The sequence below is a fragment of the Carlito syrichta genome, unplaced genomic scaffold (genome assembly GCF_000164805.1).
Source record: "Carlito syrichta isolate Samal-C Ts95f unplaced genomic scaffold, Tarsius_syrichta-2.0.1 Scaffold314781, whole genome shotgun sequence".
NCBI classification, from domain to species: domain Eukaryota; kingdom Metazoa; phylum Chordata; class Mammalia; order Primates; family Tarsiidae; genus Carlito; species Carlito syrichta.
Window position 1 is genome coordinate 907,872 of NW_007258877.1, and position 25,404 is coordinate 933,275.

A 25,404-nucleotide genomic window follows, 5' to 3' on the forward strand; every position below is an offset into this window, starting at 1 on the left:
CACGGTGCTGAGCGTTCCGCACTCTGTAACCAAAAAACAGCACGACTCCCATGCCCACCCTCACTATTCACCAGATGTTGCTCAGGGCAACTTTTTTATTTGTTTCCTCCAGTGAAAAAGTTATCAAAGAAAACGTTTTGCCAATGTGGAAAAGGTGAAACAAAATACAGCAGAAGCACTAAAAGACATCCAAATTGACAAGTTCAAAAACTGTTTTGAGCAGTGGAAAAAGCATCTCAATAGGCATGTTGCATCAAATGGAGGGTACTTTGAAGATTACTGAAGTTTAAACATGTTAGAATAAATACACACTTTTTAATAAACAAATTCCGGGTTTTTTGGGGTCCCTCCTCGTACGTACATTGTTGCTAGCTATCCTAGGGTGGGAATGGCTCCCAGGAATATTCTTTCTGACCCCAGTGCTGACTCACCGACAATGAGACATAAAGTTTCAGGCCAGAGACTACAATCTCATTATGAGTATAATCTTGTCATAATCCCTATGACTCTCAGTCTCAGCAAGATTTTTAATAATTTTTGCTACAAAAAGTAATATTACAAAATCATTGTCTTAGGAAGAGGTGATCAAAGAAAGTGCAGCCAAGAAAATATAGGGAAATACACTTAAAATTGTGTCCATTAATGAAGATTTATTTTTTAAAATTTTTTGTTATATTTATGCTGTTTATCTGCTTTTTTTTTTTTGAGTTTGAGTTTGAGTTTGGCTCCCACTCTGTTGCCCAGGCTGGAGTGCAGTGGCACAATCACAGCTCACTGCAACCTTGACCTCCTGGGCTCAGGCCTCCCCAGCCTCTTGAGTAACTGGCACTACAGTCATGTTCCACCATGCTTGGCTATTTTTCAAATTCTATATAGAGATGAGGTCTCTCTATGCTGCCTAGGTCGGTTTCAAATTCTTGGGCTCAAGCAATCCTCCTGCCTCGGCCTCCCAATGTGCTGGGATTATACAGGCATGAGCCACCTCACCCCAGCCATGCTTTTTAAAAAGTATATTTTGTGGTAGTTTCTTTTCTTGAGAAAAATGCTTAAGAAAGTTCTAAAAGTAAACATTTCGCTCTTTCTACCATCTTTCCGTGCCGCCATGGTGCGCATGAATGTCCTGGCTGATGCTCTCAAGAGCATCAACAATGCCGAAAAGAGAGGCAAACACCAGGTTCTTATGAGGCCATGCTCCAAAGTCATCGTCCGGTTTCTAACTGTGATGATGAAATATGGTTACATTGGCGAATTTGAAATCACTGATGATCACAGAGCTGGAAAAATTGTTGTGAACCTCACAGGCAGGTTAAACAAGTATGGCGTGATTAGCCCCAGGTTTGATGTGCAACTTAAAGATCTAGAAAAGTGGCAGAATAATCTGCTTCCATCCGCCAGTTTGGTTTCATTGTACTGACAACCTCAGCTGCCATCATGAACCACGAAGAAGCAAGAAGGAAACACACAGGAGGGAAAATCCTGGAATTCTTTTTCTAGGAATGTAATGCATATGCACAAATAAAAAGCCTCAGTGGAAAAAAAAAAAGAAAGAAAACATTTCTTGTAAACCTTTACTTTTGTGCTTATCTTTGAATTTGCAATTTTGCATTTTCTTAGATTCCCCGTATTATATGTGTCTTGGGTGCCCCAGACCTGAATCCACCTCCACGGACAAACCTAGAGAATCGTATCCCAGTTCCAGAATAGCCCTCAGGCACCATGGGAGACTGCCCCAGCCAGCACCCACATGGCAGTTGCACTGTGTTTCATTGATTTCCGAGCGGCAGCATCTGTTGATGGATATTTATTGAGTTGCACGTTATGTGCCATAAATTGTGCTTTAGTGTTTTACATGCTCTTCTGAAGTTAATTCTCCCAGTTATATTATAATATTTCAGTTATTATCTCTCCATTTTACAACTGAGACTTCAAAATTTGCCCAAAGTCTAAGCAAACAAGTGTCTTGCGGGACTAGAATTTAACAGTCTTACCCTGGATCCCACATTCCTAACCACAAAACATGTGCCCATCCCTGTGCTAGGAGCAGGAAGGATGGCCAATGGTGGTGACCAAAAGAGTCGACAGCCCTGTCTTCCTCTGGCTGAGACTTATATTCAAATAATGATAACCCATAATCTCCAGGCTCACTGGGGTGCTTACAACATCACTCCCACTCTGAAAGTGGCATGTTCACTCTACCTGCAAGATAAGAGAAGGACATCACGGGTAATCCTAACAGCACATTTTAAAATGCCTTTGACCTCATCTGTGTTAGTTTCCTGTGGCTGCTATAACAAATTACGACAAACTTGGTGGCTTAAAACAGAAATGTATCCTCTCACTGCTTCTGTTCTAGTGGCCAGAAATCCGAAATCAAGGTGTTAGTAGGGCCTCACTCCCTCCAAAGGCTCTAGGAAAACTCTCCTTCTGTCCCTTCCTCTTCTGGCTTCTTGTGGCTCCGTTCCTTGGTTTGTGGAAGCGTCACTTGAATCTCTGCCTCTGTCTTCACTTGGCCTTCTCCTCTGTGTGTGTCTTTCTTTGCCTCTATAAAAACACTCTTGATGGCATTTAGGGCCCTATCCAGGTAATCTAGGATAATCACCTCATCTTAAAATCCTTAATTCAATTGCACCTGAAATTTTAATTACATAAGCAACGATCTTTTCTCCAAATAAAATGGCATTTACAAGTTCTGGGGATTAGGATTTGACATTTTGGGGTCGTCATTACTCAACCTACTACACCATCCATGATGTTTATTCCTTACCTGGATAAAATGTTTTTAAGATCAACAGACAGTAATAAAGGTGTCAGTGGGACTTGAAGTGGCTGAAAAGGGAAATGAATCTAAAATGTGTGAGGCATAGATACCCCACACTGTGGAGGAAGATTGTGTATCTGTTGGGTGGGGAATGCAGCTAGTCCATACAAGGTGATTGACTCTTTCAGAGACGCTGCCTTGTCTCTACCCTTGACATCTCTGCCCTACAAACATTTTGCGTTATGTGAGGGTCAAAGGCTTCTCAACAAGTAACTGTCTCTACTTGTTATGATGCGACATGGTTGTCACACCTGTCAAGAGAATGAGGATGTTAAATCATGCATAGTTTTTTATAGTAATAATTGTAGGATTTCATTAAAACATATACATGCATGTACATATATGTTCTTTACAACAAACATGAACATATATGTTCTTTGTTTGCAGCAGAGCATTTGTTTATAAAACTCTTGAACAGTGTCACTGAATGAGGGTTGCAATTTACAAAACTTCAGCAGCCAAAATGATAGACAGTGTATTTACAATGGACTGAAAAATCATATCAACAGATGGATAATATAATAGTGCAGTTATCTCTAAGTCTATCTGAGAAAAATGCTAGCAATCGCCTAAGTTATTACAGTTTAAAGTCATATAAGCACTCCAAAAATGTCTCATAAGTGTCTGTGTCGCATCACTTTATTATTTGCTCTGTGTAGTTTATGTAGAGAATGTTTAAAATTTGGCCAGTTTCCACTGGCATGGGATTTTACCAAATCATTTCCACCAAGAGATAAAGATGCTAAGAATAATTTTGAGACTAGCTTAAGACAGTGTTTAGATGTATAAATGCTATAAGACAACCTTTCAGTGCTTCAACGTTCAACAGACTTATTTGAAAGCAATAGATAAATTTTCTCTTCATAGAAGGAGAGGTGTGAAAGGGAGTGATTGACTAGGAAGGAAAGAAAGAAGGAGAAAATCACAGATCATTGTCATAGCACATTTTTTGAAAACCTTTGGCCTTTCGAGAAACACTACCTTTCTTGCAAGATGACTTTGGAAGTCGGTAATAAGTATTATAAGAAAGCAGAGTTCTGTGATCAAGCACAACTGGGACTCATCGAATTAAACAACTTTCTTAATGAGGGATTTATGCAAGACTTCAATATGAAAATATGCGTTTTGAGTCTCCAAGAAGGTGATAAAAGAGAATATGGTATTTCCTAAAATAAATATGAATGAAGGCCTCACTGAACTGGCGTTTCACAGTACACACTGTGTGGAATCCTGGCAAAGGGAAGGGCATTTTTCTCTAGCCAACTAATCAAGATTCAGTCCCTGAGGCTGGAGGCAGTTCACTTCCTAAGCTTACTGCCACATAAGTGAGGAAGAGGATGACTGTGGTCACCTGGGAGTCAGTGGCAGTGACCCCCGTTCCACAGCTGATGAACTGAGGCTTTCTACAAGTTTACTCAGTTCATAAATGCAGGGTCTATTCCACACACATCAGCCGAGTTCTGAAACTCTTAATTATACTACACTAGACTGCTTTTGATGTGGCAAAAATGATATAATAATTTACTGTACCGAAAGCCTTCTGGTAGCTTCTAAAAGGAATGTAGTGGGTTCTTCAGTCTACACACTGCAGAATGGAGATTTTGTCATACTAATGGACTTTGACTGATTTATTAAAGGAAAGTTTTCTCAGATAAAGAAGCTCCCCTCTCCTTTATGAACAATTAGAAATAGAGGATTTTTTCTTTTAAATATGTGGAGTACAATTCAAGGTTAGGTAGACAAATATTCATTGTGCAGGTACCCTTGTTGATGAGGTGTGCTCCCTCTCCCCCTGGCAGTTTCCCACTGCTGCCAATCTCTTTCTTATAGTATTATGATAGATGCCCAAGGTTCATTTATGAGTGAGAATATGTGATACTCGGTTCTTTGTTTCTGTGATAGATCACTCAGTATTGTAGACTCCAAGTCCATCCAAGTTGCTGCAAAGTTCATAATTTTATCCTTCTTTATGGCTGTGTAATATTCCATTGTGTTTATGTACATTTTTTTTGTCCAGTACAGTTTTGATAGGCAGCATGGTTGGTTCCATGTTTTTGCTACTGTAAATAATGCTGCAATAAACATGCGTGTGTGGGTATCTTTTTCACAGAGTGATTTGAGTTCCTCTGGGTATATTCCCAATAGGGAGATTGCAGGGTCATATGGGAGGTCAATTTTTAGAACTTTTAGGACTCGCCACACTATTTTCCACAGGGGCTGTACTAGTCTCCACTCTCACCAACAGTGTGGAAGTATTCCCTTTTCACTGCATCCTCTCCAGCATCTGTTGTTTTTCAAGTTATTGATGATGGCCATCCTGACTGGAGTTAGGTGGTATGTCAGCGTGGTTTCAATTTGCAAGAAATAGAGGTTTTTAAATAATGATCTCATTTTCTTTTCTTCCCCTTCTCTAAGTTGCATTACTGTTGACCCTAAGTTTCAGTCACTCACAGTGACCAACCAAGTGTCATTCCACAAATGGTTGTATGAAGAGAGGAGGAGATTTGAATGAAGAAAGCTTGTTTAGTAAGCACAGTAAGGAAAAAGAAGCCGCGGTGCTATGCACACAGTCACAACTTTCTAAGGAACTGAAAAAAGTCCCAATAATAATAGCTAAAATTAGCTAGCATAATGAGCATTTAATCATAGGATACAAACTGAAGTGTTTAAGAAATGTAAATAGTTTTAATTTTCAGTACAGTTAACTTTCTTCTTAGCCTCTAATTTTGCTATATAGTGGACAATTTAACCCAGTCACTTCTGCATCCATCAGTTTCAGGAATTTTGTAGCAGTGTGGTGGTTCTCCTCTCTCTCTTCTCTTCTGACAAATGGAGAGGACCCTGCCCAAACACATTCAAAATCAAAGTTTTTAAAAAGTTCAGTGCTGGCCAAATCCGACCTGTCTCAGATTACATTCAGCCATCCAGGGACAATTTGCTGTCCTAGTTATTGTTTTTGAGGTTATGAGCCCGAGACACCCCCTTCCCTACAGTCATACACAGTTGGCCAACCATGCTGAGGAGGAAGCTGTCCTGAGGAAAGAAAGAATGCACGGACTCTTCACATAACCCGACACAACAGAATGCTCCTCCCAACTAAGAACAGAATGCTCCTCCCAACTAAGAACAGATCGTGCAGAATCCAATTACACTTTAGGTTATCCCTGTGGCAGAATGTGGAAATGAACACACCTTAATACATTTCTGCTTTGTGACATTCTTTTTCACCAGCCAGCATGGACAACAGAATACTTCTTCCCCACTTCTGAATTGTGATGTCTTGCACCTCTTGGAAATGCTGTTCTCTTTTAATAGAATACCTTCCTTACCAGAACCTTCAGTTTCACAAGGTCACCCACAGCGCAATGGAAAGTTTCAAAGTATCGCTCACAGGAGGGTGGTCTGTCTTACATCTGCAGGTTTGGGAGGACGTGGAGGGTAAACAGACACCAGAGATCAGATTAATACAGTTTTAATATTCAGAAGGAGTAAAAAATAAAATCAGATGAATATTTGTGTATTAGGTATGCTGAATAAATATACTTAAATATTCTGTACCGTAACTTTTTTGAGGAAGAAAATTAGTGCTGGGATAATGAATTGTCCATGTCCCCGCATAATATCTCATTTTTGATGCTCATTGAAATGAAAGTGATTTGCCTGTACAAGGAGTCCAAAACAGTGAACTCAGAACTGGGTTTGTTTTGGCTAATTTGTCTAACGTTTTTAAATGGTAAGATATAGTATAAGAAGCATAAACACGCATAAAACATGAGTATATTGTTTAATAAATACTTATAAACTAAATACCTCAAAAACCATCTCTTAGGTCAAGAAATAGAACATCAGCACCTGTCACAAGCTGAACTGTCTGCTCCTCATATTCTTTTTTTTTTCAATTTAAAATGAGCAAATAATTATTCTTGCAGTCTGGAGGCTAGGAAGTCCAAGGCTGAGGGAATGGCATCTGGCAAGGGCCCTCTTGCCGCATCATAACATGACAAAAGACATCACATTGCAAGGAGCATATGAGAGGAAAAAGGGGACTCAGCTCATTCTTTATAAAGGATTCCATTCCTGCAGTAACGAACCCACTTCCACAATAAGGACATGGATCCAATCATGAGGACAAAGCTCTCATGACCTAATAATCCCCTCTTAAAGGTCTCACCTCTCAACACTGTTGCACTGGGGGTTGAGTTTCCAACAAATGAACTTTGGGGGATGTATTCACATCATAGCAGGTTCTCATGGTGATAGACCTTAGGAGAACTGTAGGTTTACGCCCCTGTACTCAAGCCTGGGGAACAGAGTGATACTCCAAATCAAAAAAAATTTTTTTTAATTTTAAAAATTAAAACATTAAATAATAATAAAGTAATGGAGAATATTAAGTACATGATGTAATTGTAATTATTTGTGTTTCTCAACATTTCATTAATTCGAAACAAAGAACCAAACACTGCATGTTCTCACTCATAAGTGGGCCCTGTCACTAGTCACATTAGCATGAGGGTGGGTTCAGCAGTCACTGGGTGCTGCTGGGGGAGGGTTGGAGGGAGGTGAGTGGGGGACACATGACAACCCAAATTCTTGTGTTGAAGCTCCAATCCCCAGTCCCTCAGAATGTGACTATATTTGGAGAGAGGACCTTTAAGAGGTGATTAAGGCTACATAAAGTCATTAGGGTGGGCCCTAATTCAATATGACCCATGTCCTTATAAGAATATGAAATCTGGACACAGAGAGAGACATCAGACATACGCACACAGAGAGGAAAGACCACGCATGAACATAGCAAGATGGCAGACATCTGAAGCCAAGAAGAGAGGCCTCAGAAGAAATCAAACCTGCCAACTACCTTGATCTTGGACTTCTAGCCTCTACACTGTGAGAAAAGTGATTTCTGTTATTTAAGCCCCCCAGTCTGTGGTATTTTGTTACAACAACCCAGAAAGATCCCTGCCTCCCTGCCTGATGACAAGGTTCTCCCTCTCCACCTCAGACATAGTTGCTGGCCTGAATTTTTAATTGTTGGTAAACATGACGTTACTTTGCACTGCAATTTTACCACCTGCACTTGCATACAAAACAGTACAGCTTGGTTTTGTTAGTTTCGCAGCTTCCATATTAATTTGAATTTGATTAGACTTAGACAAATCCACCATTCTCTCATTCACAATAACCAATATCTTATATTGTCTACACCTGACTAGTCCTTGGGCCTATGTGTTGGCCTCCCTGGTCTCCTGCCCAGCCTTCTGGAATGAACCGCCTTTAAGGGCCAATTATCACTCAAGGATGACTAAGTCAATACTTCTAACATTCACACTCCTTCACTCCCACCTATTACAGGTGCTAAATGTCAAGTTTTTGTTTTCAAATTAAAGTGGAAAGTGCTTGGAGAATTTCATGACACTTATTGAAATAGTGTCACCCAGAACTGACATAACCCAAGATAGAAAATTGCAAGTTTAGCCTGGGTGAGCTTTGTTTAAAGAAACAGTCACACCAAAACCTCTTTCTTGCCTGTATTCTTCAGAGTCCCAAGAAAAAACAGATGGACAATCAGTTTAAACTCATTCAAGAAGAGTTTACTTACAAAGGAACTCTCTACAACAGTAAAGGACAAGGAATGGGGGTGGGTGCAACCTGACACTGGAAGCAAAGAGAGAGATATCAGAATGCAGGTGGAGAAAGAATGCTCTAGAAGAGAGTCTTTGACAGTGACCCCTTGTTGAGGGCCCAGACAGCCTGATGCAACTGCCCAGGAAGAAAGCCAAAAGAAAACAATCCCATCCTCACTCTTCTTGCTTTGATAGCCTTTCTGGCTCCCTCTTGGCCAAACCTAACCAGAGGCCAGAGGGCATGGGTGCCTTAGACAAAATATAGAAAGATCTCAGGAAGAAGGTGAGTCTAGAGGAAGAAACAGAAGATTTCTGGCACTTGGTCTTGGAATGGCAGCATGAGGGAATGTGGATATTGGGTTTCTGGGTAATTCCATGTTTGAAATGCGATTATTCTCCAGAAAGGTCAGTCCATAAAAAATATTCAGCATCACCAGTAACCCTCCTGGAAGTGCACAAATCAGAATGACCAGATAGTAATAACCAAGAAAATAGAGTGGGTGTCTTCAGAATTCAGATGTAGCATGCCTCTCCAACATCTTTCTATTAGACTGCATGGCACTGGAGTTTACTAATTTTGGCCCCTGAGACACTCTACTGCCAAATGACAAGAACAATTGGGAATAAAATACAGAGCTGCCATCTGGAAGGGTTAGCATGCTTTCTAGGAAAGTGGACGTGGTCTGCACAAGAATTGGAGCCAACATTAGATAACCTTAAAGTATAAATTTCTCCTGAAAAAAAAATTGTGTACAGGAACAAAATGTGGGGAAAAAAACTTTTTAAGTTCCTTTCCAAGAGCTTGGCATAAAAGTATCTCATTACATATAGCACAAAAAGTCACAGTTATTTCCAGATGATTTTTATTATAATCAAATTCACTGTAATCCTATTTGTAAATTTTGGAATCAGGTGTAGAGAAGATCCATCTTGAAATCCAGTCAAAGCTTAGCTACTGAAATGCCAGCGCTATTACAAAAAGGGTAATCTACAAGCATAGAAACCAAGGAAAGGGATTAATTAATCTTTCCCCAAAGACGGCTGTCATTAGCAATTCAATAGAAGAAAGAAAAAAATGATGCACAAAAGAATGAGATATGCCGTGCAGAGTTCTTATGGCTCGGTGGCTCAGCCTGTCATCCCCCGCCTTTGGGAGGCTGAGGTGAGTGGATTGCCTGAGCCCGCGGGTTCAAGACCTGCCCGGGCGGTGAGACCTCATCTCTATAATAAATCAAAAAATCGGCTGGGCATGGTAGCACGTCCCTGTAATTCCGGCTACTTGGAAGGCTGAGGCGGAAGGATCGCCGGAGCCCAGCAGGTCGAGGCTGCGGTGGCCGGGAGCGGCCACTGCACTCCAGTCTGGGCGACAGAGTGAGACTCCAACTCAAAAACAAAAAAACAAAAAAAACCAATAAACTAAATTCTTGGAAGAGCTAAAATTTACCTGCATCCTAAAACATAAATTGCTGGTGGAATGTGAAATGGTAACTAACTAACTGTGGAAAACTGTTTAGAATATAGAATCACAATATGACCCACAATCGCACTCCTAGGTCTATACCCCAAATAATGAAAAACAAGGATTCAAACGGATACTTGCAGGCCAATGCCTCACAATAGAAAAAAGGTGGAAACAACCTATGTTTATTAACAGATGGACGGATAAACAAAATGTGGTACATACATACAGGAAAGATTAATCAGCCATAAAAAGGGAGGAAAATCTGATCTATGTTACACTTGGATGAACCTTGAAAACGCTATGTTAAATGAAATAAGCCAGACACAAAAGGACACATATTGTATTATTCCACTCATAAAATATCTAGACTAGGAATATTCATAGAGATAAAAAGTTACAGGGTAGAGGAGAGAAGAGAAAATGAAGAACTATTGCTTAATGAGTACAGAGTTTCTGCTTGAGGTAATGAAAAGATTTTGGAAATAGATACTCTTGATGATTGCACAACATTGTGCATGGTATTAATGACATGGAATTGTCATTAATACCATGGTATTAATGACATGGAATTGCCCACTTGAGGATGGTTAAAATGGAAAATTTTATTATATATATATATATATAGTAGAGACAAGATCTCGCCAAGTTGCTGGGGCTGGTCTCAAACCCGCGGGCTCAGGCAATCCATTCACCTCAGCCTCCCAAAGTGCTGGGGTGACAGGCTGAACCACTGAACCCAGCCCATTGCATTTTATTTTAACTGAGGATGGTAAAGGAGCCTCGGAAGCACTACACAATGCCATAAGGTGAACTTAAAGCCACACCAACAAGTGGCAATGATAATAAAACTTCTGAAATGTTAATTTCTGGTTTGAGTTCAAAGCACTAGGAGGACCTCCCTTAGGCCTTAGTTATCAAATGGGAAATGTATTAATTATGAGGATATTGGAGAAGGGTTGACGAGTGAATGATATTCCAGTATTCCTAAATCAAAGGTTTCCAGACTTGCTAAGACCCTAAAATAAACTCGGCTTCCCAAATGCCTAAACAGAACGATGCTGTCCACATCTCTGGCTCATCGGAGCCCATGTGGGAAAGAACAGAGGCCATTTCTGCTTGTCAGAGGTGATGGAGAGCAGTGTCTCCATTCCTTTTTCCCTCTTCTGGCTAGACCCAGAACTTGTCTCCATCTCCCACGCTGCAGTGCATTCATCAAGAAGCATAGCTTTCATTTTGTTATTGAACAGAATTGTCTGTCAAAAGATGTTAAAATACTATCTGTTGACATTTTGAATACTAAAAGTAATACATTTTTATTGTAATGATTTTAGGGGGAAATGTTCAGGGAAGAAAAAATAAACCACTCATAATTTCACCACCCAGATGCAATTATGGCTAGTATTGTGAGGTATATGTGCAATGTAAGATATATACGATTAATTTTAGTCAAAATGATAATGTCTAACTTTTACTCATGATGAAAGAAACAGATTTTCATTGAAAAGCACATATTTGAGCCGGGCTCAGTGGCTCAGCCTGTAATCCCGCACCTTTGGGAGGCTGAGGTGAGTGGATTGCCTGAGCCCGGGGGTTCGAGACCCGCCTGGGTAGCGAGACCTCATCTCTACAATAAATTAAAAAATCAGCCGGGCGTGGTAGCACGTGCCTGTAATTCCGGCTACTTGGAAGACTGAGGCAGAAGGATCACCAGAGCCCAGCAGGTCGAGGCTGCGGTGGCCGAGAGCGGCCACTGCACTCCAGTCTGGGCAACAAAAGTACATATTTGGAGCCAGGCACAGTGGCTCATGCCTGTAATCCCAGCACTTTGGGAAGCAGCAGCAAGAGGATTGCCTGAGCCTAGGGGTTCGAAACCAGCTCGGGCAACTTGGTGAAACTTCGTCTTTACAACAAATCAAGAAATATTCGCCAGGCATGGTGGTGCACACCTGTAGTTCTAGTTACTTGGAAGGCTGAGGCAGAATGCTTGCCTGAGCCCAACAGGTTGAGGCTGCAGTGGCCATGAGTCAGCCACTGTGCTTCAGCCTGAGCAGCAGAGTGAGACTCCAACGCAAAAAAAAAAAAAAAAAAAAAAAGAAGAGTATATATTTGGAGAAGTGCAAGCTACATAGAGGAGGGACAATTCTGACAGCATGCAAATGGTCTCCATAACCATTTTGATGTGTTCTAGCCCAGTCAGCCAAAGGCTGCTAGCCAGACAAAGCTGTAGTCTGAAAAAATTCCATTTGTTGACTTTTTGCAATAAGGGAGACCACAAAGCAGAGGAACCATGGGGCATCTCACCAAAGAAAGAAATGGGGTTATTACAGGATTTGAGAGAGGCGGTGCTTTGATAGGCGTGGAGCAAAGCAGGGCCATGGGTAAAAGAATCAACATGAAGTCTGGGCTGCAAAGTAGATCCAGGGACCTTGTTCCTTGGAAATCACGCAGTTAAGATAGTTGTGAAATGAACCTCTTATCTGTAATGCTGCACCTGTGTTGTGAATCAAGGCTGTGTCTCTGTGTCAAAGTGACCGAAATCCTCCCAGCAAGAAGAGGGGGTGCTTCCTTCTTATTTATATGATTTCAAAGAGCGGAGTTTTTGACAATCTGTGATCTCAGAAAACAAGATTTTTTTTTCAGCAAGAGAGCGTAATTGTCCCTCCAAGAAAGGTATCATTATGACACTTTATAGCTGCAGCATGACCTTAGGAGAAATATTGTTTCCTGTCAACATAGCAGCTGGCTTGATCTTGATCTGGGTCTGTTATCACTGTTGAATGGTAAGGCAGAGTTTTTACCTTCTCGGTCCCAGTTCATTTTTATTTTTCCAGATGTTTTCTTCCATTGTTTTTTAAATACCTAAATGTTTGTTTCTTTTGATCTAAATTATTATGATACCGTATATCCAATTATAGATTCAATTTTTTTACCTAATACAATTTAATTGTGATTTTATGTAATTACCTAGTTTTTGCATATTATTTGGATGGCTAAATAATAGACCATCTTATAAGTGTACCAAATCCAAACTGATTGTTGCCAATGTTCAATTATAATATATTTCTTTTTATTTTGTTTTTTACATTTTTAAAAATAGAAGTAGGGTCTCACTGTATTGCCCAGGCTAGTGTCGACTCTTGATCTCAAGCAATCCTCCTACCTCAGCCTCCCAAAATACTGGCATTACAGGTGTGAGCCACCACACCCAGCCAATTTCTAATTTTTACTGTAAGTTATATTTTGGTAAACATTTTCACATATATAACTTTATGCAAACTAATTATTGAGCCTAAGATTATAAGTATATTTATTTGCCAAATTGGTGTTCCAAAGGTCCTATCTATTTATATCAGTTCAAATAATCTATGAAAATGGTCATTTGTGGCAAGCATCTAAACACAGGGAACAATTTTCTTTTAATTTTTTAAAATTGTTAACGCTCAGGCATTAAAGTGATAGTTCCTTGTTATTTTAATTAGCATTTTCTAATTAGTAGGAAAGTGAGTTTTTCCACATTATTTACTAATTTTAGTTCATTTTTATGATTTACTCAAAACATCTTTGCGATTATATATTAGGAAACTTGAGGTGTTTCTCATCACACCATCATAGCTCTTTATTTTGTAAAAATATTATGTATTATAAGTGAACGCTTTGTCATGTTAGCAGCAATATTTTCTTCCTAGAACATAGTTTGAACAAGTCCTTATGAAGTTATTCTTTTACTCTCGAAATTTTCCTTAATTAACTCCACAACCTGAAGTTGGCAGCCAGAAGTCTAAGTCATCAGGTTTCACTAATTTTCTATTGACGGAAACTGATTTCACGTGATTGTTTGGGATGTCTGACACCAATAATGTGTTACCAATTATAAAATGTCAGCTTTGGAAATGATTTCTTTTAAAAATGAATTCTTACAGTTCAAAGTTATCTTATAATACTGTTACACACATTCCAGTGTGCGTTCCTCAGAGCAATGAGCACAGTTAAAACGAACATGCTTTACAATTCATGCAGGCAATAAAATTCAAGCCATCAGTACCAATGGGTGTGGCAACTGGAACACGGTATAATGTCTTTCCATGTGAGATTCATGTTTTGTGTGTATCTTAGATGAGTAAGGAAAAAACTGCTGTGTTAAATTGTAGTGCACTTTAAGACCGGATCAATGAGTGACTCAAGGCAGGAATGTTTAATGCAGAAACCATTCCTGCAATTTTAACTATCCATTCTGATTCTTTTCCATCTCATATCTGTTTTCTTTTAGGTCTGGTATCATTTCTTTCCCACATAGCCCTTTTGGTCATAATCAATTTGGAGCTATCTTAGTGACTTCTTGAAGTCAAGAAATCTGCGTCATTGTGGTTGTCAGTAATTTACAATTTCAGTTTGCCATCTCCCCAGCCTCTCCAGTCCTTCCGTCCTATCACTGCTCGCTGAAAGGAGAATGTTCAAGAACTCGAAATGTCTCAAAATCTCTTAACTTCCTTTCGCAATGCCTTTTCCTCGATTCATTGAGTTGCTGTTGGCACACAAGGCAGCCTTTGTTGAAAACTCACTTTGGAAAACTACATGGCCTAATAAGGGTGGCATTAACCTGTGAAAGGGCTGTTTTTCTTTTATGCTTGCCCTCAACATAATACTGTTCAAATGCTGCTAATACTCTGTAGAATGGAGGACAAGCGTGCAAATCAGGGATCACTGACAGCATAATAAGAAAATAAGAGACCTGTGGAGCTGAGGTGGGCAGGCAGGTGGTAGTGCTTTTCCACCTATATCCAGGGGTGCATGGGAAGCCATGGCTAATCCAGGGTCTTCCTTCTCAACTTCAGCATTTCAATACAGATGAGACTAGCTTAAAATGCACTTCAGGGAGGTTTTGAAAGAGAAAGGAGAGGGGGAATATATCATAAAGCATAAACTAAGCAATCTGCAAGAGAGGCACTGGTGATAGTTTGCCTTATCATCTTTTTTCCCCCTAGGTTTACTGAATAAACAAAACAAATAAAAAGTATTTTTTGATTTGACGTACATATACATTGTGAGATAATTACCACAATCAAATTAATTAACAAACATACCTATCACCACGTATAGTTGCCATTGTACATGTGTATGTGATGAAAACACTTAAGTCTACTCTTAGTAAATTTCAAATAACAATACAGTATTATTGTTATGACCAAGTAAGTGAGAAGAAGTCACACCAGCAAGCTGAGTTTAATTAATTATGAGTTTATTAACGCACGGGTCAAGAGCAGGCAAATGCCAGGAAAAAACTCTTGACAAACTAATGCAGTTTGTGACAAGCTTTTATAGGTAAAATTTGCAGTATTGGCTACATAGCAACCTAGTGACCATAGCAACTATTAACTAACATCTTGGCAACCAAAATGGGAACTTTTGATTAATTTCATGTCCTAGGTATAGCCAGTGCCCAGAAAATCCCTGGAGTTCTTCCAACAAGATATAGTTTAAGGTAGTTACAAAGAGACAAGGTAGAAGACTCATTACACAATGGAGTTACCTTGGTTAGGTCACTAACAGAATATAAGAACAAAATATGAAAATGTAACAATGGGGTTTTGCAAAGCGTAACATTCTATTTCAGTTAACAAAGCATACTTACATGGAACTTATGGCTAAGGAGTTTTGTAACAGTCAACAGGAAACGGTCAGCACAACCTGCCCAAAGGAGACAAAGCTGGGGGGTCTGTGGTCATGGGAAGGTTACTGTAATCACAGGTAGGCACTGAGGAGTGATTCTCAGGTCAGGCAGGTAACTACGATGGAAGCTTTAAACAAAATGGAGTAAGGTGGTTGATACTATTATTTTGCTGGCAATTTTATTTTATTAGCTGATTTAGCACATTTCATTATCAGCTGTAGTCACCACACTGTACATTAGATCTCCAGAATGTATTCATCTTGTAGCTGAAAGTTTAAACCCTTTGATCAACCTCCTTCCCTCCACCTTCTTTGTTGACATCATGAGACTTTACCAGGGCTACCAACTTTTCCTTGCCTTCCTGCTTGTTTCTCCTTCCTGAAAATATGATAGTAGAAAGCCTTAGAAATTACACTTAATTTGTAATTAAGCTTAACCTGTAAATTGCTTTTACAGGTTAAGTAAATGCAGGAATCACCTACATTATTTTGCTTTAATTTCACAAATCTGTTTTAAGTAATAGAAATGATAACTACAAAGAAGATATTAGTAATAGTGATGATAATCACAAGTAAGAGGCTGGGCGTGGTGGCTCAAGCCTGTGATCCCATCAGTTTGGGAGGCTGAGGCTACAGGACTTCCTGAGCCCAGGGGTTTGAGACCAGCCAGGATTACTTGGCAAGACCTTGTCTCTACAATAAATCAAAAAATTAGCTAGGCATGGTAGTGCAAGTAGTTCCAGCTACTTGGAAGGCTGAAGCAGAAGGATTACCTGAGCCCAGTAGAGGATTCACTTTGAACATGCCACTGCACTCCAGCCTAGGTGACAGAGTGAGACTCCATTCAAAAAAAAATCACAAGTAAGATAAATAAGAAGGCTACTTACTTAACCTGTAAAAGCAATTTAAGGTTCAGCAAGAAGCCCAGAATAATGATAAGCGAATTAAAAATATAGCTAAATACAGAATTGTTCGTATTTACTTTTCTTTCTTATCAAAAAAATAAAACACTACAATGTTGTTAAAATATCCTTTGCTCCCGTTTCTGGCTCACTTGTCCCCTTCTTCTCAGAGGCAATATTATCACTCCATTTGTTTGTATAACAACACTCTATTTTTGGTATCACATTAAGTTTTTAAAATCTTTCCATGTCAAAATGCATTATATTATAGATACAATGTATATATATATATATATATACTCTTGTCTATTCCTTTTAATTGCTATGTAGTATTTCATTATATGAGTACCACAATTACTTTATCTATTTCTCTTTGTCATGTATTTTGAGTTTCAAGTTTTTGTTTTTATGAGAAGTGTTCAATTAAATTTTCTTGTACACGTTTCCTTGACTCATATGCAAAAGATATTTCTAGAATACCTAATGACAACATAGTGTTTTTAAGTTGTAAGGTGAATACATTTTCAAATTTATTCAATATAAACAAATCTCTCTAATTACAATCAGTGATTTTAAATTCTATTTCCCTACATTTTGCCAATATCCAATAGTATCACACTTTAAAATCTTTGCCAATCTGAGGTATATCTTGTTGCTTTAATGTGCATTTGTCTACTTGGTGCAGTTGGTTATCTTCTCCCATGTTTATTTGCCATTAGAGTTTTTTCTTCCAAAAATTGTCTATTTACTTCCAATACACACTTATCCTCCCTGGAAGAGTAGGTTTATTGTTTACGCTTTGCAGGAAATAGAGCCTCAGAGAGGCCAAGTGACTTGTCCAAGCTCATAGAAGTAGTGAGAGCCCCTAGTGAGATTTCAATCTCAGCATTCCAATTCAAGTCTTTCTCTTTTCCCAACACTCACACTTGCCAAAACACTAATGAGTGCATTTTAACCCCCTTGTTGCACCATCCTTGACCTTCTAATCTGGGAAGATGATCTAAGATACCTCACGAAGAAAGTGAATGGAGTGGGCCAGGCTCGGTGGCTCAGCCTGTCATCCCAGCACTATGGGAGGCCGAGGCGAGTGGATTGCCTGAGCCCGTGGGTTCGAGACCAGCCCGGACAACTTGGCAAGCCCACGTCTCTACAATAAAATTAAAAATAGCTGGGTGTGGTAGCGTGTGTCTGCAGTTCCAGCTCCTTGAGAGGCTGAGGCAGCAGGATCGCCGGAGCCCAGCATGTCAACGCTGGGGTGGCCGTGAGCTGGCCACTGCACTCCAGCCTGGGCGAAGGAATGAGACTCCAACTCAAAAAAAAAAAAAGTGAATGGAGTGTTCTACAAAGTTCAGTCTGAGGTTCAGAGCAAGAAGCCCTGCAGACCCAGCAGCGGTACCTGAAATTACTCAGGGATTTGAAGGCTTTTCTATTTCTGGTCAAACCCTCATAACAACCCTTTGAAGTATGCACAACTATGAATACTGTTGAGGGGCTAAATAACTTGCCAAATATGATAAGAACAGGAAGAGAGAAAGCAAGAAGAGCATTTAAAATTCTTCTGAGTTACAAGAAGATCGATCAGATTTGTTGAGAGAAAACTTTGTAGAGCAGATGCAAGCGAGGGTCACAAGACAGTTTCTTCCTTCCCTACTTTTCCCCATATTCAGCCTTGTGAACTCAAAGGGCAGCATGGCTGCAAGGGATCTCTCAGGGCGTCTTTCTGAACCAGTTATTGTTCCTCGACAAACAAATTGAGTCATTACCTAAATTCCAGGAATCAAGTAATCGTGAGAATACACAAGCAAAAACTTCAGCCAAGACGGTCTTGGCAGAATAAGTGCACATTTCAAAACAGGAAGATGCTTTCTTACAGTCTTTTTGGTTGAAATAAAGACTTACAGGTAACAAGGAATATAGATACACTTAAAATCTAAATAAAGCAATAGATGAGGTTCAAAGTTTCTGTGAGTGTGTATGCTTGTGTGTTTACAGATCCAAAATAATCTGCACCCGGTTGCATATCCGCTATCTTAGCCTTTTTGGTTTCCCAGCAATAAGGATTCACTTCAGCCTGATATACACCTCTAATCCTGATACCTCCCTTATCAGGAGACTGATTCCTCCCTCACTTCACTTCAACGACTGATACCACTCCAGGGGAGGGAACGGGTTAAATGAGACCACTGGAAGCAGGAACATTTGATGGAGGAGGATGTTAAGAAGAATGAAGGGGAGAAAGCTCATCCCATCAGATTCCGGTGACTCATGAGAAGACAAAGAAAGGAAAACAAACTCCAAAGTGAGGTCCTATGGGAGGCCCAAAACTCCCCCTGTCCCTAGACCACTTGTATACCCAATCCTGACGTGTACCCCACATCTTTAAAATAAAATTTTTTAAAAAAGCAACTCCATGGTGAGAGGCAACGTTGTACCCTTCTCTCTGGTCAAAAAACCATGGAAGGAGGAGGCAGGAGAGGGGTCCAAGAAGGGTCGGGCCATTGGCCACTATCCATTGGAAGTATAGGAGAGGCCATCTCACAGGTGCCCCAGCCATCTACTGGGAGGTAGATGGCCCAAGTTTGACTCTTCCAAGCTCTTTTTCAGTTTCTATATGGAATGGATGGGATCCAAGAACTAGCTGAATCCCTCAGAGGGTATTTAGAAATGAGTGATCATGGCTATTACCTTGTTGATCTATGGTGTGGCCATGTGCTCTTTGAGCTATGGCCAGGTTAAGTTTTCTTAAGCTTTGGCCCTCCCCCCTAACTTGGGGAGGTGAATCTCCTCTCTCACTGTCTCTCTCTCTCTCTCTCTCTCTCTCTCTCTCTCTAATTTATTTCTAAGTAAACTATGTTTTCTCATCTAACTTCTGTGCAGTTCTTAGCATCTTTCATGCGGCATCAGATCGCACACCAGACACCCCACACACCCCCAGCGGGCCTAATCCAACATTCTGGAGGCCCCGCTGGGAGAGTGTGATCCTAACAGTCCTAGAAATAAAAATTCTTCGATTAAAAAAAAAAATTTAAAAACTGAGTGATCATTTGGCTAGATACTTGCCACAGGAGGATGCCATTCTTAGGACAGACTCTTTAGCTGAGGAATGCACCTTTAGAACAGATGGCACAGCCAAATTGCAGGGGACCATAGCATAAGCAAGGGCTGGGGGAAGGATGGGTCAGTAAGCAGGGCTCACCAGACTAGCTAAACCACAAAGGAACAGGTGTCAAGTCATGCTAGCTGTGTGTTTCAGCAATGAATGTGAGAAGGACACTCAACTGATGTAAGCCCTCTAAGTACCAGGCATTTTAGAGAAAAACAGTGAAGGGGAGCTCATCTAAAGTACTAAATCATTCATAGTATGTGAGTTATGTGAAGCACAGAGTTGCTTTAAACTATTGAGTAATACTGCACTTGCAGCATATGTCTAAAAACAGTTTTTTTATTACCCAGGAAGAGATATTCATTTTGTAAGGAAAATCAGATCTGTTTTCAACATGAAAACTATCTATGTTTTCTGTGCTTATCTGATGGTCATGTGATAATTTTTTCTAATGCAACAACATCAGCATAAGTGCAAAGGGAAAAAATTGAAGTGGTACCAGGGAGCGCCTGGATATAGCACTTGAAACCGTTAGAAATTCAGGCATCAGATTCGTTGACTCTCTCTCTCTCTCTTTCTCTCTCTCTCTCTCTCCAGATCCATATGCACATGGCCATATGTGTGGCTAGGAAAAAGGAGTGTTTTTCCATCTCAATCCCAATCTTAAATTGATTAGGTCACAGAAAACAAATATGGCAGCTGGGGGTGGGAGAAGGCATCTCCTGGGGATGGCAGTATGGTTGTTACAGAACTAAGGTCACTATTGTGATTGTCCACAAGTATTTTTCTTTTTAACTTCACATCAACCTTTTTCCATTTCATTAACTATCTCATAAAAATAATATGTGTGCATAATAGTCCATCCTCCTCTTGTTAGTTATTTAGCTTTTACTCCAATGCTTTTCTAGTATTATATAAACAATATTATGTTGAACATGCTTAGACTTAAACTTTTGTGTCCGTATTTGATTGTTTCCTTAAAACAGTTTCATAGAAATGGAATTACTGATTCCTAAGGATATGGAATTCCTAACTGTGTCTAATAGTGAAAATTCTTAAACTCATCCTGTTTATAGAGTATCACTCATTAATAAAGAAAAGAAAATATCCAAAATAGTCATTCTAACAGTGAAATTGTTTTATCAGTTAAGATTTATAAATTCAGTGTAAATCGATATAAGTTTTGACTTTAAATTTGGTCTTATTTGAGATTTGTGACTGTGTTTTGGTCCCACAGAACTCTCTTAAGTATTACAAGTATCAGAAGCTGAAGAAATTAGTTCATGTACTTTTTAAATGATGAAGTAAGTTCTTTTAGTTGTTTTCATTTCTAGACTTTGCTATAAATATCTGCAAATATAATGCCACATTAGCCAAGTCTGTGAAGATGCTTAGCTTTGGAGAAAGCATCTCCTGGAGTAAAGCAAATTCTATTTTAAAAGCGGGTTTACAGCACCAAAGAGAATAAAAGATTCACACATCTGAAAATATAAATAGTTTACGCAAGGTCTGTCACAAAGCGTAAACAAGCCCCAGAGGCGCACTCAGCAGTTCAGCAGGGAGAGAACGCTGCACTACCGGGAGACTGTAGTCTAATGTACCAATTGCTTAGTAATATTGTAACTGTTTGCTTACACCTTCTTACACCTTCTCTCCCCAACTAAACAGGCATCCTGCCTTGTTTATCCTGTATATCCTTGCACCTAAACTGCAAATTCAATCTGTGTGTGTTAAATTGCTTGGTAGAGCCCTGGATCGAGCTATGACTCGATAACCATCATCCACGAGGCCTGAGTAGTGCTCCACAGGGGCTGGGTGGCCGCTGGCCTACTCAGGTACTGAAACAGAGAGGAAGCCTTGAAAAGAAAGGGAAGCGAGGGCTGGGCGCGGTGACAGCCTGTAATTCCAGCATTTAGGGAGGCCGAGGCAAGAGGATTGCCTGAGCCTGGGGGTTCAACCAGCCTGAGCAACTTGGTGAGACCTCATCTCTACAATAAAATCACAAAAACTAGCCAGGCATGGTGGCATGTATCGGTAGTTCCAGCTACTTGGATGGCTGGAGGTTTAAGGATCCCCTAAGCCGAGCAGGTCGTAGCTGTGGTGGCCATGAGCATGCCACTGCACTCCAGCCTGGGTGACAAGAGTGAGCCTCCAACTCAAAAAAGAAAGAAAGAGAGAGAGAGAGAGAGAGAGAGGGAGAAAAAGAAAGAAAGAAAGAAAGAAAGAAAGAAAGAAAGAAAGAAAGAAAGAAAGAAAGAAAGAAAGAAAGAAAGAAAGAGAAATGAGTGCCAGACCTTCCAAACCGTTCCTTCCACCTTTGATCTTGTTGGAAGGAATCAACTACGCTACCAATAGGACTGGTAGAAACTAAATTTCTCCATGACCTCTGTACATCCGTCGTCTTACACAGATGCGCATTTTGTATTTATTTATGGAAATGGTGAGGAGGCCAGGCTCTGGCCTCTAACCTTCATCTGGAAAATGGGAATAGTAACAGCAACCACCTCATAGTGCTCTGAGGATTGAACAAAAAAAAACACATAAAGGGCCTATGGAGAACCAAAAGCAAGTATCAACCTCCATGATGTCGAAAACGAATACGATTCCTTCTCTGCCATTTTTTACACATTCAAAGTTTGTAAAAATATTTTCCATCTTCTTCAAGTTAAAATCCCATGTGACTCAACTGAGGGAGGTTGATAAAAAATGAAAATGCCATTGGAGGAATATACTTGTCATCTAAAATTCATGAAATGCTGAAAAGTAGGGTTTTTTTGAAATCCAAGATTTCTTTGTAACTAGATTCAGAAATTCTCCCAAGGTAGGATGAAAACCTCTAGAAAAATAAAGTACCTAGACAGTATTTTCTGCCCCCAGATCCCTTCAAGAACTCTGCCAGCCTTGCCATTCTGTTTACACATATACTCCCTGATATCATTATTTGTTTGGACACATATAATGTGTCCTATTTTCTTAAATACAAAAGAAACCCCTACTGTCCCCGTAGTGTAACTTATAACTTATTGGATATTCCATGTAATGCCTATATCAATTTCCTCCTTAATAAGGGGTAAATCTGGGCTTCTTAGATCGATAGTGGTAGCTAGTCTTCTGTCAGTTGCACCTCATTGAACGATTTTCTGAGGGCAAGGTAAGAAATGAAACAAGGTTGTTTGAAATTTAGCAGCTCTTGACTCACCCTTTGATGCCAAGGTCTGGTATCAAGTATGAGCTAAGCTCTTTGAATTCAAGACATAACCTCAGCATTGATTTTAATAGGGAACTAGCTCCTTATCATTAAAAGTGGCAGGGCCTGTGGGAACATTCTTGACATGGGGCTGATAATGATGTTTATTGGAATTTTAAGAGGCATACCCTGACCCCCCCGGACACAAAGAATTTCAGACCACTTTTGGGTGATCTGAATGCAGAAGAAATAAAACAATAAGCATTCTTCCATGATTCATTGTCACACAACGGTAATTATCTTTACAGAGCCTAGCCTTGCTGTCTATTTACAGTGCTATTAGAAATCAGAGCTAAAACTCAATGTTTTCCAAGCAAAAGATACAATTTTTGGAAAATGGCTTTTAACATTTTATTTGAGAATATAACTTGTTCGGCTAACTAAGGCTACATTTTACAAGTACCAAAAATATCTGATAAGAAGTTATGTTAAATTTATCCTTTTGAAAGTACTTTATTGGGAGTTCGTTTAATGACCCAAGAGAGAGATTTGTGAATATTGACTTCGAACTTTTCTAAAAATAAAAAAATCATACTCTGGGATAGTGTTTCTCAATCTTGGGTTCTGTGTAGACTACCTTATAAAATGTTTAAATTGTGTTACATTTCATAGATACAACTTATAAGCTAGGTATGAGATACAATTTTTTTTTTTTTAAGCAGGATGTATTGAGAGGGCAGAAAAGTTTCCACAGTGGGAGGGGGCCCCAAAGGGATTGCCCCACAATTTTTTTATTGAACCCACCTTCCAACTTAAGTAATTGGCCATGGTCACTCATGAGAAAGCACCTTTCCTCATGTCTGCTCCTTTCCTTCCACTCCACGCCCTTGGAGAATCCACCAGGCAGTTTGAAGCTTAGATTTCCTTTGTGTTTTCAAAACTACTTTTACCACATATCGACCCATCGCTAAACAACATATTGTTCACATTTACTCATAAAAATGGTTTCATACACTATGTACAGTCTACAGTTTGCTTTCATGACTCACTTTTGTTGCTATGACTCATCCCTGTTTCATGTAGCTGGAGCTCATTTGTTACCACTGCTCTTTATTCTTCCATTGTGTGAATATGCTTCAGCTGTTTGAGCTAGTCTGGTGCTCAAATAATTGAAATTATTTTCAGTTTTTTCACTATCAAAATGCTGCTATGACTGTCCTTGAAAACTGCAAGATATTTTCGAAGAGAAAATATCAGTGTTTTAGATTTGGGACAGGTCGGGCGTGGTGGCTCAGCCTATAATCCCAGCACTTTGGGAGGCCAAGGTGAGTGAATTGCCTGAGCCCGCAGGTTCGAGACCCACCTGGGCAACTTGGCGAGACCTTCTCTCTACAATAAATCAAAAAATTAGCTGGGCGTGGTAGCACCCGCCTGTAGTTCCAGCTACTTGGAAGGCTGAGGCAGAAGGATCGCCGGAGCTCAGCAGGTCGAGGCTGCAGTGGCCGGGAGCAGCCACTGTACTCCTGTCTTGGCGACAGAGTGAGACTCCGACTCAAGGAAAAAAAAAAAAGATTTGGGACATTTCAATGGCTGTATAGCAGCAGCTCCTTAAAATTTGCAATTCCCAGTTGACAATGAGGTTGAGCTTAGTTTCACGTCTTTTCATATGTTTATTTGCCGCCTGTATGTCTTCTTTGGTAAGGTGTTCTTAGCTCTTTTGCTCACTGTTTAATTGTGTGTTTAGTTTCTGATTGTGGATTTTTAAGAGTTCTTTGCAGATTTTGGATACAAGGCCTTTATTGGACATGTGTTTTGCGAAAGTCTTCCAGTCTGTAATTTGCCTTTTCATTCTCCAAACAGTGTCCTTCACAGAACAGACGTTTTTTAATTTTAATGAAGTACAATTTACCTTTTTTTTCCCTTCATGGATTATACTTTTAGTGGTATTGTAGCAGGAAAAATGTGCGCCAGGAGGGGCCTCCCTCCTTCGGATCAAAAGGTCCATTGCCCGCCAGGCGAGATTGCCCTCCCCGTTGCCCTGGAGGTCGTACCCCGATGACAAAGGAGGTGGAACACACCGTCTCCAATCTCCATTTCCCAGCCAACGCACCAGAAATGGAGCAGGAAAAATAGAGAGATCGTGACACCGAGACTATTATAGGAAGTGGCACTTTATTACGCTGGCTAGCACAGTGGGCCCAAGAATTTCATGCATCCAAATCGAGCACCCCAGAACAGGAGACATGGGGTCTTATACCCTTGTTTAGGTAAGGGAGGGGGTCATGTTGAGTGATTACATACTTCCTTTGGAATCTTACAAGGTTGTACTCAGCAAAATCAGATTTTTTTTTTTTTTTTGAGTTGGAGTCTCACTCCATCGCCCAAACTGGAGTGCAGTGGCCAATCCCGGCCACTGCAGCCTCGACCTGCTGGGCTCCAGCGATCCTTCTGCCTCAGCCTTCCAAGTAGCTGGAACTACAGGTGCGCACTACCACACCCGGCTAATTTTTTGATTTATTGTAGAGATGAGGTCTCACCAAGTTGTCCAGGTGGGTCTCAAACCCGCGGGCTCAGGCAATCCACTCATCTCAGCCTCTCAAAGGCGCGGGATTACAGGCTGAGCCACCAAGCCCAGCTC

General features: G+C 40.2%; 1 pseudogene; it reads left to right on the top strand.

The window, feature by feature from the left end:
- Positions 1 to 1,084: 1,084 nt before the first annotated feature.
- Positions 1,085 to 1,494, top strand: LOC103274449 (annotated as a pseudogene).
- The last annotated feature ends 23,910 nt before the right edge of the window (positions 1,495 to 25,404 follow it).